This window comes from Myodes glareolus, chromosome 11 (genome assembly GCF_982192425.1).
Source record: "Myodes glareolus chromosome 11, mMyoGla1.1, whole genome shotgun sequence".
Lineage (NCBI taxonomy): Eukaryota > Metazoa > Chordata > Mammalia > Rodentia > Cricetidae > Myodes > Myodes glareolus.
In genome coordinates, this window is record NC_142036.1 from 44,369,316 (window position 1) to 44,376,830 (window position 7,515).

Consider the following 7,515-nt stretch of genomic DNA (forward strand, 5'->3'; position numbering starts at 1 on the left):
TCCCTACAAAATAAATTATACACACACACGCACACACACACACACACACACACACACACACACACACACCTCAACTTACATCTGAGCTGGTAATAATTACAGATACCTAAAAGTTTCCTGTTTGGGATCCTTAATTGTGGAAGTTGTGACATGGTCACATTTTAAAAGGATTTTTGCTTACCTGCATTGCTAGTGATATTTCACATAAAATATCAACACAGCTAATATGTGTGTGTGTGTGTGTGTGTGTGTGTGTGTGTGTGTAAAGAGATTTGTGTTTAGGAATTGCCTTACCACACCTTAGGGAGGTTCAATGACTCCAAAGTTTAAAGGGAAAGGCCAGCAGGGTGGGGACACAGGAAGGGGTTTAGTTTGAGTCCACAGGCGGCAGCTGTAGAACCAGGAAGAGCTGCCATTGTGGATGAGGTTCAGAGGCAGTCTGCCAGTCTGCTGGAGAGGTCGCTCTTGCTTGGGGAAGGGCAGCCTTTTGCTCTAGTTGGGCCTTCAACAGGTAGGGTGAGGCCTACTACAGGCTCAAGACCAATCTGATGTATTTAGAGTCTACTAGAAGGTGGGCTGAGCAAGCCAGGGGAAGCAACCCAGCAAGCAGCTTCCCTCCATGGCCTCTGAATCAGCTCTTTTCTCTGGGATCCTGCCCTCTTTGAGTTCCTGTCCTGACTTCCTTCACTGACAAGCAGCAATGCTGTAGTGTAAGCCAAATAAGCCCTTTCCTCCCCAACTTGTTTTTTGGTCATGGTGTTTCATCACAGCCATAGAAACCCTAAGACAAGAAGAAAAAGGGGAGAGAAAGAGAAAGAGAGAGAGGTGGAATAGAAAAATGTCACTAAGAGGTTTGTCACAACACAAGAGAGACATGTTCAGATTGTGTCTGATCTTCTTAATGTGGAAAACATGATCTTTTTGCTCAGCTTTGCCAGACAAGCTGACGTTTATATTTGCTGTTTTCCTGATCTTTTATCTTTTTACCAGTGGTTCCTTTTGGGCTCTGATGGAAAATTAGCTTCAGCGACATTTTGCTAAATGGATGAGCTTCAGTGAATTCTATTAAATAAGCCTCATAACTCAGCTGCCTGATCCTTAATCATCTGTCCTGCTCTGGTCTGCACCATCTTCCACTTATCTCCTTCCAGCCTGGTGTTATCCATGGCTGAACACAATGTCCTTGATTATAGCCCTCAGTGTTATGACAAGGGCTTGCTTGCTCCTATCTCTCCACATGCCTCCTTCACCATCCCTCCCTTCCAAAATCCTCCCTAGAGTGGACTGTGTTTTGGACACTGCTTGGTGCTCCCAGACAACACTCTGGGCCAAATCTTATCTAGGCCCTTTTTATGGGTGGCTTCGTATCTGTCCACAGACTTGGCAAACTTTCCGGAAGAGTGGTAGAAGTGATGTCCTCCTGACCCAGGAAATTCCAGCGGGAAGTGTCAAAAGGACAGGACTGTCGAAGGAGCTGGAGGAAGTCGGTGCTCGTGGTGAGAAAATCATTAGGGAGGTGGCTGGGATAAACTTGGACAAAAGCCTGAAGCGGCCAGAATTTATCTGTAGTCCTCACAACCCCTCTAAGGTTTCAATGACTGTTACCTCTTTCTACAAATCCAGTACGATTCTGGATTTCCCCTGCTGACATTTTTTTAAAATTTACATCTAGTTAACTCTGAACCAGTAACAGAAGGGCAAAAGGTTTGAACAGATAGTTCACCAAAGAAGATAGAAAGATGACCGGAAAAAGGTACATAGAAAGCTGATGGACCCCATGAGTCATTCGGGAAATGCAAATAAAACCAGCATGAGCTACTACTCCTGTTACCAGCATGATCACAGGGTACGAGGGTCTGCCTCAGTCTCGGCTGGTGGGAATGCAGGATGACTATAGCTACTTTGGAAGGCTGGAAGGTTTCATCAGTTTCTTTAAGAGGTAAATACATCTGTGCCACACAGCCAGGTCATCCCACCTTTGTGTAAATATCCCAGAAGAAATGAAAGCCCATCCCCCCACGAAAACTGTTCACAAATGTGTTAGTTCCTCCAGAGCCCGGACTCTTAGCCTGAACTAAGGTTGCTTCCTTAACAAAATGCCACAGGCCAAATGTCTTAAAAGACAGAAATTAATCTCAGTTTTTGAGTCTGGAAAGTTGAAGATTCTGACAAGGTTACTGGTCTAGGCCTCTTCTTGGCTCTGCAGATGGCTTCTTACAGGGTTGTCCCTCTGAGTGTGTTCTGGGAGAATGACAGGGACCTTGTAGCTTCTACAAGGCTCCTTTGGCTTCGTCCTGCAGTGGTGTGAGACAGAACTAGGCTACTGAATGACATCAGCTGAAAGGAACAGCTGATGGCAGCAGGCACCAAGACCTCAAGCCAGCAAGTGAGGTCATCTTAGATAATCCTGTCCCAGTCGCTCCAGAAGACATCGGCCTCATGAGCTGGGTGGAGACTTAGGTGAGCCGCAAGTAGAGAACCATAGCAAACACACGGTTGTTCTAAGAGGTGAGTCTTGGGGTGGCCGAAATGCAATGATGCATACGTAATTCCTCTGGGCCAGCTGTTTGTGAACTCAGCAGTAGGTTCCCAGGAAGACCCCCCAAGAACTTATGTCTAGTATTCTTACTGCCTCACTCTAATAATGGGCAAATTGCTCGCCATTTTCCCTTCAGTTAATTTGCTTTTCTTTTATTCTTGATTAGTTTTTCTCCTTCTTCTTTTTTAATTTTTAAAGTTTCTTTTTCTTCTGGTTTTTCAAGACTGTGTTTCTCTGTGTAAGAGGCCCAGCTGTCTTGGAACTCACTTTGTAGACTAGGCTGGCTTGAACTCTCAGAGATCTGCCTGTCCTTGCCTCCCAAATGCTGGGATTGAAGGCATGCACCACCACAGCCCAGCTAAGATTTATTTATCTATTATTTTCTGTGATGAGTGTTTTGCCTGCTTGTGTATCTGTATGTGCCTGGTGCCAGCAGAGGTCAGAAGAGGGCATTGGCTCCCCTGGGACTGTACATTACAGACTGTAGTGAACCACCATGTGGGTCTGGGAATTGAACTAGGGCCCTCGTCAAGAACAATATGTGCTCTTAATCTTCGAGTCAGTTCTCCAACCCCGGTTCTTCTGTTTTGATAGATAGGACCTCACTATGTAGCCCAAGCTGGCCTGGCCAATCCTCCTGCCTCAGCCTCCTGAGTGCTACAATGACCGTCATGTGCCACTGTATCTGCCTAGTTGATTTTTCAAACAGGAATGTCACTACGCATCTCAGAGTACATTAAAAAAACATTATTTCTGTAGGCTGTTTCTATATGGAGCCGAGTGGGAGTGAGAAGTCTGGTTACATATTTAGTAAGTGCATCTATTTTGATAGCTTTGGCTAATAAGGTGCCTTTGTTGGGGCTGTCCTTAAATAGACTTACTGTCAGGCTGTGCCGGTAGGCCTTGCAGACAGTCTCCAGACTTCTTGGGATTGCCTCCTCTCTCCTCACATGCCTGCTCTGCTTTCCTTTGCCCTCCTCATGTCCGTCCTGACATCTTGGGGCATCCTTGTGAATGATGTACCCCTTCACTTAGGAAAACCCGCCTCTTTTTTTTTCTGTCTCTGGCTCCACAGAGGACCCTGCATATGCTAGTACTGTATGTAGGCTGAATGAGTGATGTTATTGGCTGCCAAGCTCAAGCAGAAAGGCTCAAAACAGGTAAAGATTTCATTATTTCCTTAGAGGGAAGCTTCCGCTGGAGGTGCTCTCTGGGATGGGTTCAGATCCTGCTTTGAAGAAGTATCCATATTGACTCCTAGGTTACACATTAGAATTAAGGCAAGTGACAGCCCATTGCCCTGGAGGAATACAGCAAACAGGACAAGGTACATGGCTAAGAATGATTTCATCACTGGTATGTGATTGACTTGGGAGAGGGAGAGAGAAACATTCACTGGGGACCAAGAATGCCCAATCAGTGAGGTGGATCTAATGACAGCCAGATGGCATCTCCCTTGGGATTTAACATGATTTGATCCGTTCTGATGCCCGGGATGGTCCCAGAGGGCAACAAAGGACTTCTGGACTCCCCAAAAGGTAAGCTAAATAAATCTACAGCAAGAAGAACCAATGCAACCATTAGAAAGGGCAGTGCGGTTAGAATGACGGTTAGAAAGCCATCCTGGCCCAGCACCCAGTCCCTGGAGTGAGCTTTGGGGGCAATAACCATGTGCTCAAGTGACACAAGGTGGAAATTCAGGAGCCAAGGAGTCTGGAGGTATGACTCCCACACCGTAACAGCCAGGGCCTGAAATCTGGCCTGCCGTATTGGTGTGGTGAGTAACATTTTTCTCCTCCAGTCATGGTTTGGATATGAAGAATCCCTCCAAAAGGGTCATTTTGAAGGCTGGCCTCTTGCTAGTTGGTGGGTCCACTCACTGAGAAGTGATTGCATCATGTAGGCTCCGAACTCAGCAGGACTTATAATTTAATGATGTTCATGGGGAGAGAATGGGAGCTGGTGTCTGGTTGGAAGAAGTGGGTCACCACTGGGTGAGTGTCTCACCCTCAGCTCCATTCCCTCTCTCCTATCTCCTGTGAGGTGGGCAGCTCTGCTCTTCTATGCCTTCCCACGGCCACGATGTTCTATTACTATGAGCCCCACACCAATGCAGCAAGCCAGTCATAGACTAAGACCTCTGTATCTACGAGCCAATGTAAGCCTTTCTTTTTCATACCATTTCTCTAGGGTTATTGGTTGCAGCAACAGAAAACTGGCCAACATTATCCTGTACGCCATGACTCCTCCCTCGGATGAGGAATGTTAGGAATGGGTCCGAAGGCTCAGTGTAGAAGTCCATGCTCGACCAATTCCTCCCATGTCGATATGTTACAAGGCCGATGAGATGAACTATCTACACATCTTGCTTGGGACAACAGCTGGTAGAGTGTGAAAGGTCTATAAGCACTGGTTATGTGACTTTCTGATTGTCCTTGTGACAAGCTCTGTAGTTCAGGCTAGCTTGGAACTTGTGACAATTCTACTCCAGTTTCCAGAATGCTGAGATTACAGACATGAGCCAGGAATCCTTGCTGGTCGTATGTCTCAACAAAGATGGAATACAACTTAGTAATACGTCTTTAATTTCATTGAGTCGTTGAGGTGGCAATGGCTAATTCTTGTGGTTTCTCTCCACAAGTCCTTGGGTTACTGAGACAAGTTTTTCCTGACCCCTATCTACAGTGTCCTCCTGCCCAGGACACTGTTTTCAGGCCATGTTCTGTCCTGGGTGTGGGTGCTGTGACACTATGTCTCTCCACCTATCTTAAAATCATCAACCAGGCAGAAACTAAGGTGTTCTTCAACCTCAAGGTGGATCTCTTCATCACATATGTAGCTGAGGATGAATTATAAAATGGCTCTTCTTGGTTGTCAGCTTGACTACATCTGGAATTAACTAAAACCCTAGCAGCTGGACACACCTGGGAGGGATTCTTCTTGGTTGGACCTTTTGAAGACAGAAGACCCACCCTAAATCTGGGTCACACCCTCTGGTGGCAGCCCACATGGACATGGGAGCAGGGAGAGTCTGCCTTTTGGCTGCTTGACCTCACTCTTAGGGGCAAGTTCTTCTATCCTGTCCCTGAGCTATTCCTTCACTAGAGTTAGAACCAACTTCTTCAGGATTCTAATGTGGACTGAAATGGCCGCTCTCTAGAGCTTCCGTGGGACTCCAGCACCAGACAGGGATGGCTGAGACATCCAGTCTTGTGGACTGAACAACTACCAGATCCTTGACCTTTCCTTCATCCATTATTGGGCTACTTGGACCAAAGTCCATAAGCCACTCCAATAAATCCACATGTGTGTATGTATTTCATATTATTATAATATATGTAATAAATAATATAATAGGAATATAACATACATATATACATATACATATATATATATATAGTATATGTGTATGTGTGTGTGTGTTCATTCTTTCAGTTCTGTTTTGTTCCAGACCCCTAATACAATGAATGACCTGGAACTTCTTTCTCCATTTACCTCCAATTGCTGGACCTACAAGCATATACTACCATGTCCAATTTAGAAGTGGCTCTCCTCTCTCTCTCTCTCTCTCTCTCTCTCTCTCTCTCTCTCTCCTTCCCTTCCTCTCTCTCTCTCTCTCTCTCTCTCTCTCTCTCTCTCCTTCCCTTCCTCTCTCTCTGAGTCTCCATTGCTCAGATGAGCTGTGAACGTCTGGGTTCAGTCTGCCTTGACCTCCTCCTGGACTCTGGGTGCACACCGTTGCACCTGGGGCTGTTTTTAAGCCCAGCTTTGGATTCTGGGTTCTGAATTTATTTTTCCCCTTTGGAAATGAGCACAGGTGGCTTGGCAGAGTGAGCAGATGCAGAAGGGGCTGACGGGGGCTTCATACAAGTAACAGACTCACTGTCCTGAAATAAGCGTCAGCCTTCAGCCAAGTGACTTGTGTAAATTTCCATAAACAAAAGTTTAAAAACATGGTAAATATAGATCCATTAAAGGGTCTTCAAACAGGAGCCCGGCTGTGCTGCAGCTTGGGTAAGGGATATGATGCAACATGGCTCTTACACTGTTTCCTTCTTTTTTTCTTCACTTATGAGTGAGGATTGTTTGTTTTGTTTCGTCTTTTTTGAGATAGAGTCTCTGTATAGCTCTGGCTGCCCTGAAACTACCTCTGTAGACCAGGCTGGCCTTGAACTCATAGAGATCTGCCTGCCTCTGCCTCCCAAGTATAGGGATTAAAGGTGTGCACTGTTAAAACCAGTGAGGATTTTTATGTGATGTGTAAAGAGTCTTTAACTTATTGGCTTATTTGTCTCAAATGATCTTTACCTTTTGAGTGATGGCTTTTAGGATGGCTATATATTTAAAGGGGTAACTATGTCCACAAAAAGGGTTACTTTGTCACAGCGGCTATAGGAGAGGACCAAGTCCAAAGGCCTCCATATTTGCTTCTCAGCTGATTCAGATGCCCTTTAAAGAAACTTTGGTTGACGAGTATGGGTCTTTCTGTTGTTGTTAGAGATTTATTTTTATTTCATTTTATGTGTATGAGTGTTGTGCCTGCACATGCGTCTGTATGCCATGTTCACACTTGATGCCCTCGGATGCCAGAAGAGGGTATTGATCTTAGGTGGTGTGGAGATCGTTATGCTCACAGACGAACACTAGGGGAACCTGGAATAAGCATACCGGGTTGGCTGTTCCTTCACGGGAAGGAATCCAGTACCTGCTATCCACCCAGAAGGTGGGAAGTAGGCCTGTTTTCCATCCTGGTGACGTTTGCACTGTCTGTGTGGCTAGAGACTGTTCCAGCACTGGATTCTTCCCCAGACCCTTACTGTAAATGTGTGTGTGTGTGTGTGTGTGTGTGTGTGTGTGTGTGCGCGCGCGCATGCATTTTCAGTCAGTCTGTAGAACCCATCTTTATGGACCTTTACAAAGAATTTCAATGTAATCACATCTGATCTATATTTAGCTTACTTTGTTCCTCAGGGAGA

At 45.7% G+C, this 7,515-nt stretch overlaps 1 long non-coding RNA gene across 1 annotated transcript; it reads left to right on the top strand.

Moving 5' to 3' along the window:
- The first annotated feature begins 338 nt into the window (after nucleotides 1-338).
- Nucleotides 339-5,904, top strand: LOC125409928 (uncharacterized). The gene is made up of 3 exons (XR_015004400.2): nucleotides 339-511; nucleotides 1,379-1,496; nucleotides 4,730-5,904. It is a non-coding gene; the product is annotated as an uncharacterized LOC125409928 (long non-coding RNA).
- Nucleotides 5,905-7,515: the final 1,611 nt, after the last annotated feature.